The 12,820-nt window shown below is 39.6% G+C and overlaps 1 protein-coding gene and 1 pseudogene across 1 annotated transcript in view; both read left to right on the top strand.

The window, feature by feature from the left end:
* Positions 1–12,820, top strand: part of LOC102993475 (olfactory receptor 10J3-like) — a 324,817-nt gene that overhangs the window by 236,960 nt on the left and 75,037 nt on the right. The gene's annotated exons all lie outside the window — the stretch shown is intronic.
* Positions 6,904–10,718, top strand: LOC102995716 (olfactory receptor 10J3-like; annotated as a pseudogene).

Here is a 12,820-nt window from a genome sequence, read left to right on the forward strand (position 1 = left end):
GTGCAGGTCCCGTCCCTATTCTTTTGTCTCTGTTTATTCTTTTTTCTTTTGCCCTACCCAGGTATGTGGGGTGTTTCTTGCCTTTTGGAAGGTCTGAGGTCTTCTGCCAGCGTTCAGTGGGTGTTCTGTAGGAGCAGTTCCACGTGTAGATGTATTTCTGATGTGGGGAGGACGGTGATCTCCGCGTCTTACTCTTCCACCATCTTCCTCAACTCCCCTTCCCCTATTTTCTACACAGCATTTTTCTTTAGTTCTGCAAATATCTCTGGAAAGTGTGAATTTACAGTATTTTACCTGAATGTGGGAGGGGCAGTGACATTGCTATGTAGAGTGGAGAAGGAACCCCCATTTTACATATTCTGGAAGAGCCACATTTAGAGAATTAAGAAAGTTGGAATGAAGTCATTGTCGACAACTCTGAAGGATCTGAGATTTACCTTCCTTCGAAGCTTACAAGTGAGCCTGACATAGTTCCATGGATGCAGGTAAAAGTTGCAAGACACCTTGGACTGAAGCAAAAGACATTATTACTCACAGCAATAGTATTGACATTTGCACCAGTTCTCCAAGCCCCAGTTCTTTCAGAGGAACACAAAGAGAGCCAGGAAATACCTGAGCATGTAGTGAGTTGCATTAGAAAAGTGGAACTCTAAGCTTAGGGAACCTGAATCTGAGATAATATAAGTAAGCCTGCCTACTCTATGCTCCAGAGAGAGACACTTTATCTTCCAAGGCTGTTCACTATAAAAGTACACTTGAAATAATAATCAGGAACAAAGGCAGTCAGTGTGTCTGCTCACAAGACATGTAGAAATGCAAGAGACCCAAGGAGAACTGTCAGAGTTGAAATATGTATAGAAAAGTCTAAAAGGGAAGGACAACGTGTTGTGTGTGACAGTGGGCATAAATGTTGGCTTCTATAATAAAGTGTAGAAATATGAGCATCACCTATGGAGGAAAAGCAGCGTGGCTTTTATAAGGGGAATGTATCCTTTAAGAGGCTAGATGAACCATTTGCTGTATAATATAAGAGAAATAATATACTTTTAGTTCAAAAATTGGAAGGGCTCTCTCTCTAACATTTGAGCCATTAAAATGAAGAAGCTTTATTATGGTTATATTAGAGGTAGGTAATAAAGGTCAAGATTAATGGTTATTTATCTTCATAGAAATGTATATACTCCTCAAAGGTGTGAAGATATAAAGTCAAATGAAGATAAATGGCAGGAATTTCTTTGCAGCTGTCAGGAAGAGGCAGGTAACTTTCAGTGAGAAAATGAAAAATAATGCATTAGAAAAGGAGAGCATAGAGTATAATTAAAGCACAAAGTGCTCTGAGTTATTAATTAAAAAGAAAGTATAATTTGAAGTTACTGTGGGCTATTCCTCAGTATGCAGGGCTAGATGATTTTTTTTTAAGATGGATTTAATTAGGGAGCATTAAAAACAATAGCAAGAACCCTGACACAAATCCTTGGTTCACCTTCTTGCAGTGCAGGTGACTCCCCATCCATGCTACTTGAGAAGGTTCAGAGAAGAGCTGGTAAATGCCCTCCTGAGAGTGGCAAGTGCTCCCGTGTGCAAATAGCCTGATAAGGCAGAGACTCTGAAGTCTGCAGTGGTAGAAGCAGAGAAGGGATGTGATTTTACTTCAGTACATTATGAATGGTGTGAACAGAGCTAATACAGGTTTATTCAACTGACACAATATTAGGAAGTACACAATGACGTATTTAGTTCAATCAAGTTCAACCTTTGTATTTTGGAAAATCCCACACACCAAGGCGCTCTTCAGCTTCAGTGTCTCAGCTGGGTTTCTCTTTCTTCCTTACAGGAGGCCCCAAGGACTCAGTCTCTTTAAAGCTGCTATGAACCACAGAGCCTAGACCCATTCAGAACCACACTTGTTTCCTAAAAGTGACATGATTGTCTCTAATATTGATAAAAGTCATGGCCAACATTTTTTGAGATCTTACTTTGTGTCCGTCATTTTGCTCAATGCTTTATGCATTAACCTATTTGAGCCTCACAATATTCTTCTGAGTTAAGAACTAGTATTGTATAGATAAGGAAAGTATGTTACAGAGAGGATCAGACCTTGCCTAAAGTGAAATAAGATTCAGTCGTAGGAACCTATGACTTCAGAGCCTCTGTACTTGAGTATAGTGATTCTCTTGTTGCTTCATCTCTATCTTTATAAATGCTGGTCCCTCTAACTAGATGTCTGCAGTGACACATGCATCATTCACCTTTTCCTTATTGTCTTGGATGATACCTCCTTGATAGTATACTCTGGCCCTACTGCTGAGTTAGATGCCCCTCCTTTATGTTTCCATACCATCTTATACTAATCTCCATCATAGCACTCATTACTCTGTACTGTCATTCCCATTTACCCTTCTCCTCTAATGATGTTCTGAGTTCCTTAACATCAGGGATTCTTTCCAATTCATTATTCAGTCAATAAATATTTATTGAGAAACAAGTATGTAGTAGCCATTGAATCCATAGATCTTAGCACATAGTAGAGGAATCAGAAATATTTGATGGACAAATAAATTAATCAATACTCTTCTTTGGGATTCCTCTCCCCTTAAGATTAATTGTGGATTTTTTTTGCGCTAATCTCACAGAAAAATATAGGAGTTAATTGCATAACCACATTGAATAAAATATAAAACAAATTGCATGCATGCAGGCTTCCTGTAATTATTGCCTTTTATCCTTAGCTTCCAATTCCCACTCTGAACTGATCACTGCAAGTCTTCCTAGTTAAGCACTTCATGCTTAAGGATCTCTGCTCGTGGGAAGCCTCAAACCTTGTATATACTTAGAGTTGACTTATATAACATTTACTAGGTGCCAGACACTTTTCTAACCCCTTTGCATAAATCAACAAGTTAGTCCTCACAACAACTCTGTGAAGAGCGTGCCCTCATTAAGCCCTTTTAGAGATAAAGAAACCCAGACACAAAGAAGTAACTTGCCTATGGTTACATTGTTAGGAATTGGAGGAAAGAGGATTCAGTCCTGGGCAGTGTGAATCTAGAGTCCATGCTTTTAATCATTGGGCCCTATTGCCTCTCCTTACTCTCTATTTCCTCTAGAAGCATAACAATGGGAAATTGCATTTTGACACATTGTTTGTGAGAGATCATTTGGTAAAAATTTTGTAGAGAAGAACAATACTCTATTAAATACTCTTTAAAGTTTAGGATGCTCATAGTCTTTAACTTTGCATTTTCACTTCCTGGTGTTCACTTATGTGTGAAATGGCATGTTTATAGAGTTTTCTATTTCAGAATTGTTTACAATGGCAACAGCTAGAAAAAAAAGGACCAAAACATCCATCAGTAGTAAACTTGGTTAACAAAAATGATATATCTATAAAGTAGAAAATTATGCCACCATTGAAAAAAATTCAGATAATTATTTAAGTGCTCTACAGAAGGACATCCCAGATATTGTTAAATATAGTGGGGAAAGTATTAATGTGTATGTGAACACATACGTGCTTTTATATTAGCTAGTATATGCAAGGCATCTCTGTATTTATATACTGTATATTGCCTGGAAGGAATATAGGGTGAAGGGGTGAAGGGAGGAAGTGTGCTTACTGACTGTGTTAACGTGACTTTGCTATTTAGTTGTTTTCGTAATACAACTTTACTCTTACATTACCTTCATCAGCATGGCATTACTATTCCAAAACATTCTTGACCAGGAAGACAAAAGTTGTATATAACTTTATTGTTCTTCTTAGGAACCTCTACCAAAAACTTATGTCAATGACCATCAAACTGTTTGGATTTTTAATAAATAGCATCAAATGACTGTTAATGCTCTAAGGAAATTGAAACTCTAATCGCAAAAGTATTACTTTGTTGAGTCTATCAGTCCTAAATTATTAAATCATGATCCTTACCCAGTCCTAATCAAGTCCATGAATTGAAAGACTGGCGTACACCATACTCCAAAACTTTGTAAATAGCCTAACTTTTCACTTCCTTCTAATTTTGCACTAATACTTTGTCAAGGTGGTATTCTCCCTTATCAAAGTAAGAATAATCTCAGCCTTGTTTATCGGTAGGTTATTGGGGTAGTATTTTCAAGGAACCAGCATCCTAAAAGCAACAGAAAGGAAACTGAAAGAAGAATATTATTTAACTATAAACCTGTTTTACTTTTGGATTGCTGTGCAGTGTTTGTGTATTACTTGTTCAACAAAAGAATTGGAAGAAAGGAAGGAGGAAAGAATGAAAGAAAGAAATTAAGGTATTGGATGGGAACACTTCAAGAGAGAATATAAATGAAAAATCCCAGACCTCAGTTCTTTGTCATTTCAATATGTAGAGGCAAAGTAGGAGCAACCAAGAGAGAAACAACATCTATGATACGACTGAGCTAAAAAATTTAAAAGTTCTGAATGCTTTAAAATTCTTAGATTGAAGCAGGGTCATTTGTAGAAGAAAGGGAGAGAGGAGGACTGTAATTTTTGTTTGTGGTTGTGATTAAATTTCATGAATTCTAGAACACCTTAGATGCAAGGGGCAAGTAAACTTTAATGTCTCCATATTAAATTCATTGTTTCTTAAGTAACTGAGTCATTCTTTGGAGGGGAGGGAAGATTCCGGCTGCACCAATTCAGTAAGCAAGACAGAGAGTAGAGTTAACTTGCCACACTGGCATGCCATTTCTTCCTCAATAAATCCAGTAGTCTGGGTCCTGTCTGGAGAGAAAGTGCTGTGCAGAAGGAGAAAAGAGCTGGAATTGAAGTTGGAGAACCAGCACAGACTGCTTTCTCCTAAGAAAAGGCGTTTGCTTGTATCTTCCTTCCTCAGTTTCCACTGTGGGTTCAGTGGCCAACCCCCCTTCCAAATTTGATGAGAAACATTAATCTATCCATCCAAGAAAGACAAGACACAAAGAAAGCCACATGTGGAAACATTATAGTCAAATTGTTAAATGCCAAAGACAAAAAGAAAATCATGAAATCAAAAAGAGATAAACAACTCATCACATACAAGGGCCCCCAAATAAGATGAATAGCTGACTTTTCTTCAGATAGTAGAGTCCAGGGTCAATAAAACACATCTAAATTGCTGGGGGGAAAATCCTGTTCATCAATAATTCTTTTTTTTTCCCCCAAGTTTTCTTTTAAAGGAAATGTTTAAAGTACCCAACCTTAAAAAGTGACTTCAGGAAAAGAAATGCAAGTAACTGTGGATCTGAAGAATGTCTGTAGGGAATGATCTATAGCTTCCTCTTAAATACAATCTGAAGCTTTCAAAGCATAATGCCCAACGTCTTAAGATCAAGAATTCTATATTTAGCAAAACTATCATTCAAAAATGAAGGTGAAATAAAGACATTTCCAGGTAATCAAAGACTGGAGAGTATTTGTTGATAGCAGACCTGCCTTACAAGAGTACAAGAGGAAGTTTTACAGGCTGAAAGGAAGTAACAACAACAATTGGAGCCCATACAAAACATATAAATAGTACCAGTTATAGTAATTACATAAAGTATAAATGTATGCTCTTATTTAGATTAAATTTTGATATCAAAAGTGGTCATTTACCTTTCCCTTCCTACCCCAGCACTGGCTCCATGGTGGTTTCATGCATGAATCTCTGTTCCAGTAAACTATGACTCCTTATATTTGCCTGTCTCTGCAATCTTAGGGGCAGTAGTTTTCCCTGTGTCCTCACCTTTCTTATGGATTCAAGAACTGTTGATTTTTCAGCCTGTTCAGGCTTTCACTTTCTTTCATTAGGATAGAATGGTGTGTTCCACGCTCCTTACATGTGGAACCGGGAACCAGAATTCCCAATCAGATTTTTTTTTTGTCAAAAAAATCCTTTCGAATAAACCCCCTTTCAAGCATCCAAGTTGAATTAATTCTAGATTTAGTTAACTATGTGTTATAGTTTATTTCAGTTTATGGTGTACACTGAACATTTTAAGTTTGAATTTTATGCTGTAGACCATATTTTGACCTCATAGAAATCTCAAGAGCTAGAATCAGTGAGCATCAATTTAGAGGGCTATATACTTATAATATTAACAATAGGCTGAGGTTATAAGAAATTTTTTTTTGAAGTTTGTACTTGAAGCTCACTTTTATGCTGGCCCTAGTTGTGTCACACGACACATCACCAGTCACCTGAAACCTTGACAGCAGTGACTTTATTTACAATATTTCTGTCTGGAAAATTTGCAAAACTACTTGAGAAGAGATTTTAATATCCTTCCAATAATGCTGGAAAAGAGCTTTATTATCTACAATTATGTCAAGGCATTCTTGACATCTTTTAAGTGTTACTGACTCTGATTAGAGTTGGTCATTGAGATCAACTAATTTTAACCTTTGCTGATCTCACTATCATGTTTGAAGTAAGCTCTAAAGGCATAGCTTTACCAGATGCTCACCATGGTGAGATGAGAAACACAGAGGCAATGTCTTCTTCTGGCTAATGCTATCCTGAAAATGGTAGAAATAATGAAGATATAAGAGTCAAAAGAACAATTGCAAAGGTAGTAGTCAGAAGACTGTCAGTGACAGGATCAGTGATTGGACTAGCAGAAACCAGGTCCAACGTGACTTAGACATAACAGAGAAAATGATCAGTGAGTGGATCACAAAAGGTTAGCTAGAGAGTGGCCACAGCCTGAACCAGTGATAGAAGCAATCCTGTTGCACACACTGAGGATGCCAGCCTGACACAGGTCCTCCAGTTCTTGAACTGAGTAAGAGTGGGTTGCAGGTGCCATTGAAAAGGTATTACCCCATTACTGCTATGGGTTGGGGATAAGAAAGCAAAGAAGATGATGATCTGTGTCTCACAGTTCTCCAAGGAGATACTGATTCTTGCCTACAAGACTTGAAAACAAAATGAGATAATGCCCATGCTGAACATCTTTGAAGGAAACAGCACACTAAAAAAGAAACACAGGGAGAATGTGAAAGTGATAGCTAGTAAAGATTATAGTCCCAATGATGACATTATCAGCCACTGTTATGAAGTATAGGCTTAGGGGCAGAAAAAAACATTCTTGAAAAATAACTCACTCACCTCTACGTATACTATTTCATTGAAAGATTTCACATTAGAAAGAGACTTAGAGAAAGTCAACATTATTTATTAACACCAGGTACTGTTCTTTTTCTCTAGGGAGTATACTCTATAGTTCAAGAAAGAGACGTGTCAAAATTTACTTCAAAAGAGCATTGACCTCCATGTCTGGAAACATGGCTAGTAGGGTAGCCTGAATGGCCCTCCCAAAGCCTGGCCATGTACTAGTCATCTTCTCTACACAAAGAAGCAGGAAAGGAGAGCCCAGGACTCAGGATACTGTTCTGGCACACTCCCGGGGCACATACTTTGTGTTGGCAGTCACATTGACAGAGACGAATGGATCAATCCCAGATATTCATCATCCTTCCCTGTGTTGCTGCCTCCTCATTGTGTCATCAAAAGCCCAGATCATTGATGAATACAGAAGGTGTTGGAGTGCCAGGCTCACTCAACACCTGCATCTTCTTTGACCTGACCCACCTCTGTAATGGTCAAGTAAGGTAGTTATTTTCATAATTCTGCTGTTCATCATATGTTGAAACTTTCTCTCCCTCCAACCCCTGTCCTAAATTTAGTGAATCATGAAAAACTTCTTAATTTGTTCTCAAGGATGGTGAGCTTTTGGCTAGTGGAAGAGCACTGATGTTCCCCTGAGCCTCGGACATTATTCAATAGTGCTGCTCAGAGTGCTGTGTAATCTGTTGTATAGTTAGAACTTCACCTCTCCCTTTCCTTTGTCCTGTTCATTCAGATCCAGATCTTCCTTAGAGTTTAGGCCAAACTCTACTGCTGTTACTGAGATCCTCTTTAAAGATTTCTCCAGCTTTGGGTGGTAGCACAGCCTTGTTCTCTTTTTTTTGTCCTTTTGACTTTGTACCTGCTGACTCTCTCTGGCAGTGTCATCCTTGTGACTATCATTTGCTTGGGTTGTCACCTCCATACTCTGTTGTACTTCTTCCTGAGCATGCTGTTTATCTCTGAGACCTGCTATACTCTGGTCCCTACATTCTGTCTGGCCTCCTGAGCCCACTGACATTCAAGACTATGCCATCTAGTTCTTGAATGCATGAGCTATTTCATGTATGCAACCAACAACTGTTTCCTGTTCATGGCCATGCAGTATGAACACCATGTGGCCATCTGCAACCCCTCTATGGGATTCAGTCATTGTATTAGAGTTTTCCAGAGAAACAGAACCAAGAGAATATATATTGATATATGTAAGAGATTTATTATAGGGATTGGCTCATGTGGTTATGGAGGCCAAGAAGTCCCACAGTGTGACCTCTGAAAGGTGAATAGCCAGGAAGTCTGGTGGTATCATTTAGTCTGAGTCTGAGGGCCTGAGGATCAGGGGGCAAATGGTATAAATCCCAGTTTCAGTCTGAAAGCCTGAGAACCAGGAATGCTGATGTCTGAGGGCAGGAGAAGATGGATGTCTCAGCTCAAGCAGAGACAATTTGCCCTTCCTCTGCCTTTTGGTTCTGTTCAGGCTCTCAACAGATTGGATAATGCCTGCCCACATTGGTGAGGGTGATCTTCTTTACTCAGTCTACTGATTTAAATGCTAATCTCTTCTGGAGACACCTTCACAGATATACCCAGAATCAATATTTTACCAACTAAATCTCTAGACATCCTTTGCGCAGTTAAGTTGACACATAAAATTCACTATCACAGTCACCCTAGGTAAGAGGCCTATGCCAGTTGGCATCTGGGTCACTGGGAACTGGCCTGGACATGACACTGTAAAGGTAACACCTGTGTTTGGCCTGCCCTCCTCTGATACCTTGGTCATCTCTCGCTTCTTTTGTGATGTGAGGTACCTGCGGGAGCTGGCCTGCACAGACAGACATCACTGTCAGTGAGATCATCAATTTGTCATCAGTGTCTGTGGCTTTGTTTTACCCGTGGGCCTGGTCTCCATCTCCTATGTCCTCATCTTCTGCACCATATTTAAGATTGCTTCATAATCTTAAGACTGCCTCGGAATCTTAAGGCCTTTGCCTTTAAGAGTCAGAAGAAGGCCTTTGCCACCTGCGCCTCCCACCTCACAGTTATCATCATGCACTATGGCTGTGCCTCCATCATTTACCTGAAGCCTAAGTCCCAGAGTTCCCTGGGGCAGGACAGACTCATCTCAGTGACCTACACCATCTCAGTGACCTACACCATCCTCACTCCCTGGTGGACCTTGTCATGTTCAACCTAAGGAACAAGGAGGTCAAAGGTGCTCTTCACACAGCCATGGTTAAGATACTACTCAGGGACTTCCCTGGTGGTCCAGTGGTAAAGAACCCACCTTACAATGCAGGGGACGTGGGTTTGATCCCTGGTCAGGGAACTAAGGTCCCACATGCAGCAGGGCAACTAAGCCTGCGTGCCTCAAACCACAGAGCCCACGTGCTCTGGACCCTGCGCACTGCAACTAGAGAGAGAAAACCCACATGCCACAACTAGAGAGAAGCCTGTGCGCCACAAAGAAAGATCCCACATGCCTCAACAAAGAGCCTGCGTGCCGCAACTAAGACCTGATGCAGCCAAAAATAAATAAATAATAAATCTTTTTTTTTTTTTTTAAAAGATACTACTCAACTCTCAGTGCATTCAGACTGTGACAGCTTCTCTTCATGTACTCACTCTTCCAAAGTGTTTACTGTCAGGAACACTCTCTACTACACCAGGTGCCTCCTTGGGGTCTGCTCCTGCAATGGCATCTCAGGAGACAGCTCCTCTCAGACTGCCAGTCACATTCCCATGATACCAGGAACAAGGCCCTGAGTCTGGTCAGTTCTTATTTTTGCTGAATAATACAAAAAAGGGGAAGATTCGTGTTAGAGACCTTGGAAAAAGCTCCAGGAATTTTATTCTCCTTTGAGGCCAGGGAACCTTCAGAAGGGAAGATGACATTTGTCAATTTAGCTGTCTGTCATAAAATTTCCCATCATGTTTTTGTTTACAAACTTTGGTACAAGTGCACTGGTCTCGCTTTCACCCCCACCCTGTAAAACCTGGGCTGAGCCTTGCCTGTATGCTTGTTTCTCCTCCCTACTAATACCTCATGTGGGCCCTGCCCACCATTAACATGGGGTGTAAAGACTGGGACTTACTATCACACTGATGATAAAATTCTTTATCTTTGCACATACTTTACAGGAAATTTGCACATACAGGATTTTACTTGATCCTCATTGAAGCCTGTAAGATAGGCAGGACAATAGTTATCATCCCTATTTTGTAAATGAAGAAAGTAACACACATAAAGATAGGATTGATTTGCCCAGGCATATAAAACTAGGCAGCTGCAGAGTCAGGATTTAGATCTAGTTCTTCTACCGTTGTTTCTTGCTCTTTCTAATTAATCAGTTTACAAGAAGCAGAAACTTCTTGAGCAAAGTTAGCGCCTTCCGTGAATAGCATAGGGAGGACTGCTGCTGGTCTATAGGGTGCTTGTGTGTATTTGAGAAAAAAAAAACATTCCATCCCCTCCTCTAGACACTGCTGTCAGAAGTTGCCATAGTTATTTTACTGCCTCTCCCGGGAAATTATCATAAATCTATGATGCCTAAAATGTGAATGGCACTCCCTTAGATGTGGCACTGTCACGTACTGCACAACCTGCAGAATCCTATGCTGTGATTCTGACTGTACAGATGAAAAGGGGGCCTAGAAACAAGTAAGCGCCAGTTTCTTTCCCAGAGTCTTTATTTAGTCCTGGATTGTCTGAAAGGCTGAAGTCACTGACTGCTATTATCCACTAGAATACCTCCAATTTCTCTAAATCAAGTCTGGTCAAGAGAATGTTGAAAACTTATAAGTTCTGGAGTTATTACAAAGGTGAGACCCAACATGGGGATCCTAGACAGGGCTAGCCTCTCTGGGTCCTGTAAACCAGAACCATCCCCAAATCTAGCAAGAGGTAGTGGTACAAATTTACATGCATTGAGTTAAATGCCATGGCTACTTACCCTGCCAGCATCCTAGGATATCTTCCTAACCAGAGCTCACACATACAGGGGCTATGATGTTAAATTCCCAGTTCTGAGCCTGGTGGGTCTTGTTCTGCTATCAAAGAAGAAAACATGCATGCTTTAAGTATTTACTGTATAACAAGCACTGTGTTCGAAATTATAGGGCTTCCCTGGTGGCAGAATGGTTAAGAATCCCCCTGTCAATGCAGGGGACATGGGTTCAAGCCCTGGTCCGGGAAGATCCCACATGCTGCAGAGCACCTAAGCCCATGTGCCACAACTACTGAGCCTGCGCTCTAGAGCTCACACACCACAACTACTGAAACCCACGTGCCTAGGGCCCGTGCTCCCCAACAGGAGAAGCCAACACAATGAGAAGCCCATGCACCGCAACAAAGAGTGCCCCCACTCACTGCAGCTAAAGAAAGCAATGAAGACCCAACGCAGCCTAAAATAAAAATAATAACACACGTATATGGAATCTAAAAAAAAAAAAAAAGGTTCTGAAGAACCTAGGGCCAGGACAGGAATAAAGACGCAGACGTAGAGAATGGACTTGAGGACATGGGGAGAGGGGAAGGGTAAGCTGGGACGAAGTGAGAGAGTGGCATGGACATATATACACTACCAAATGTAAAATAGATAGCTAGTGGGAAGCAGCCGCATAGCACAGGGAGATCAGCTTGGTGGTTTGTGACCACCTAGAGGGGTGGGATAGGGAGGGTGGGAGGGAGGGAGACGCAAGAGGGAGGGGATATGGGGATATATGTATATGTATTGCTGATTCACTTTGTTATACAGCAAAAAGTAATACAACACTGTAAAGCAATTATACTCCAATAAAGATGTAAAAAAATAATTAAAAAAAAGAAATTATATAGTCAGTACCTAACTATACTTGTATTTTTTAAAACCTAATATATCAATTCTTTATTTCACTCATTTATTCAAGTGATAATTACTGAGGGCTTCATTACCTGTTCATGTTGATGTGATGAAGCTGGTTCTTAGAAGGCTGGTATCATCCCAAACTTTTTGATCACGGAACCCTTTATTTTTTTTTCTTTTTCTTTTTAAATTTTTATTGGAGTATAGTTGCTTTACAATGTTGTGTTAGTTTCTGCTGTACAGCAAAGTGAATCAGCTATACGTATACATATATCCCCTTTTTTGGATTTCCTTCCCATTTAGGTCACCACAGAACCCTGAGGTCCCTGTGCTATACAGTAGGTTCTCATTAGTTATTTATTTCATACATAGTGGTATATGTGTCAATCCCAGTCTCCCAATTCATCCCACCATTCCTTCCCCCCTTAGTCAAGGAACCCTTTAAACTTAAAAATTATTGAAGACCCTAACAGCTTTTGTTTATATGATTTTACTGTAGTAACAATTAAAACTAAAAAAAATTATAAGTATTTTTTATTAATTCATTTAAAGATAACAACAGTAAACCTATTGGATGCTAACATAAATAACATGTTGTTATGAAAAACAAGTATAACCAAAACAAAAAAAAAATATTTAGAAGAATAGAAAAAATTGTATTTTTTATTAATTCATTTAAAGATAACAACAGTAAACCTATTGGATGCTAACATAAATAACATGTTGTTATGAAAAACAAGTATAACCAAAACAAAAAAAAATATTTAGCAGAATAGCACTGATTTACATTTTTGCAATTTTTTTTTTTTTTTTTTTTTTTTTTTTTTTTTTTTTTTTGTGGTCCGCGGGCCTCTCACTGTTGTGGCCTCTCCCCTTGCGGGG

Source organism: Physeter macrocephalus, chromosome 4, assembly GCF_002837175.3.
Source record: "Physeter macrocephalus isolate SW-GA chromosome 4, ASM283717v5, whole genome shotgun sequence".
Classification (NCBI taxonomy): Eukaryota; Metazoa; Chordata; class Mammalia; order Artiodactyla; family Physeteridae; genus Physeter; species Physeter macrocephalus.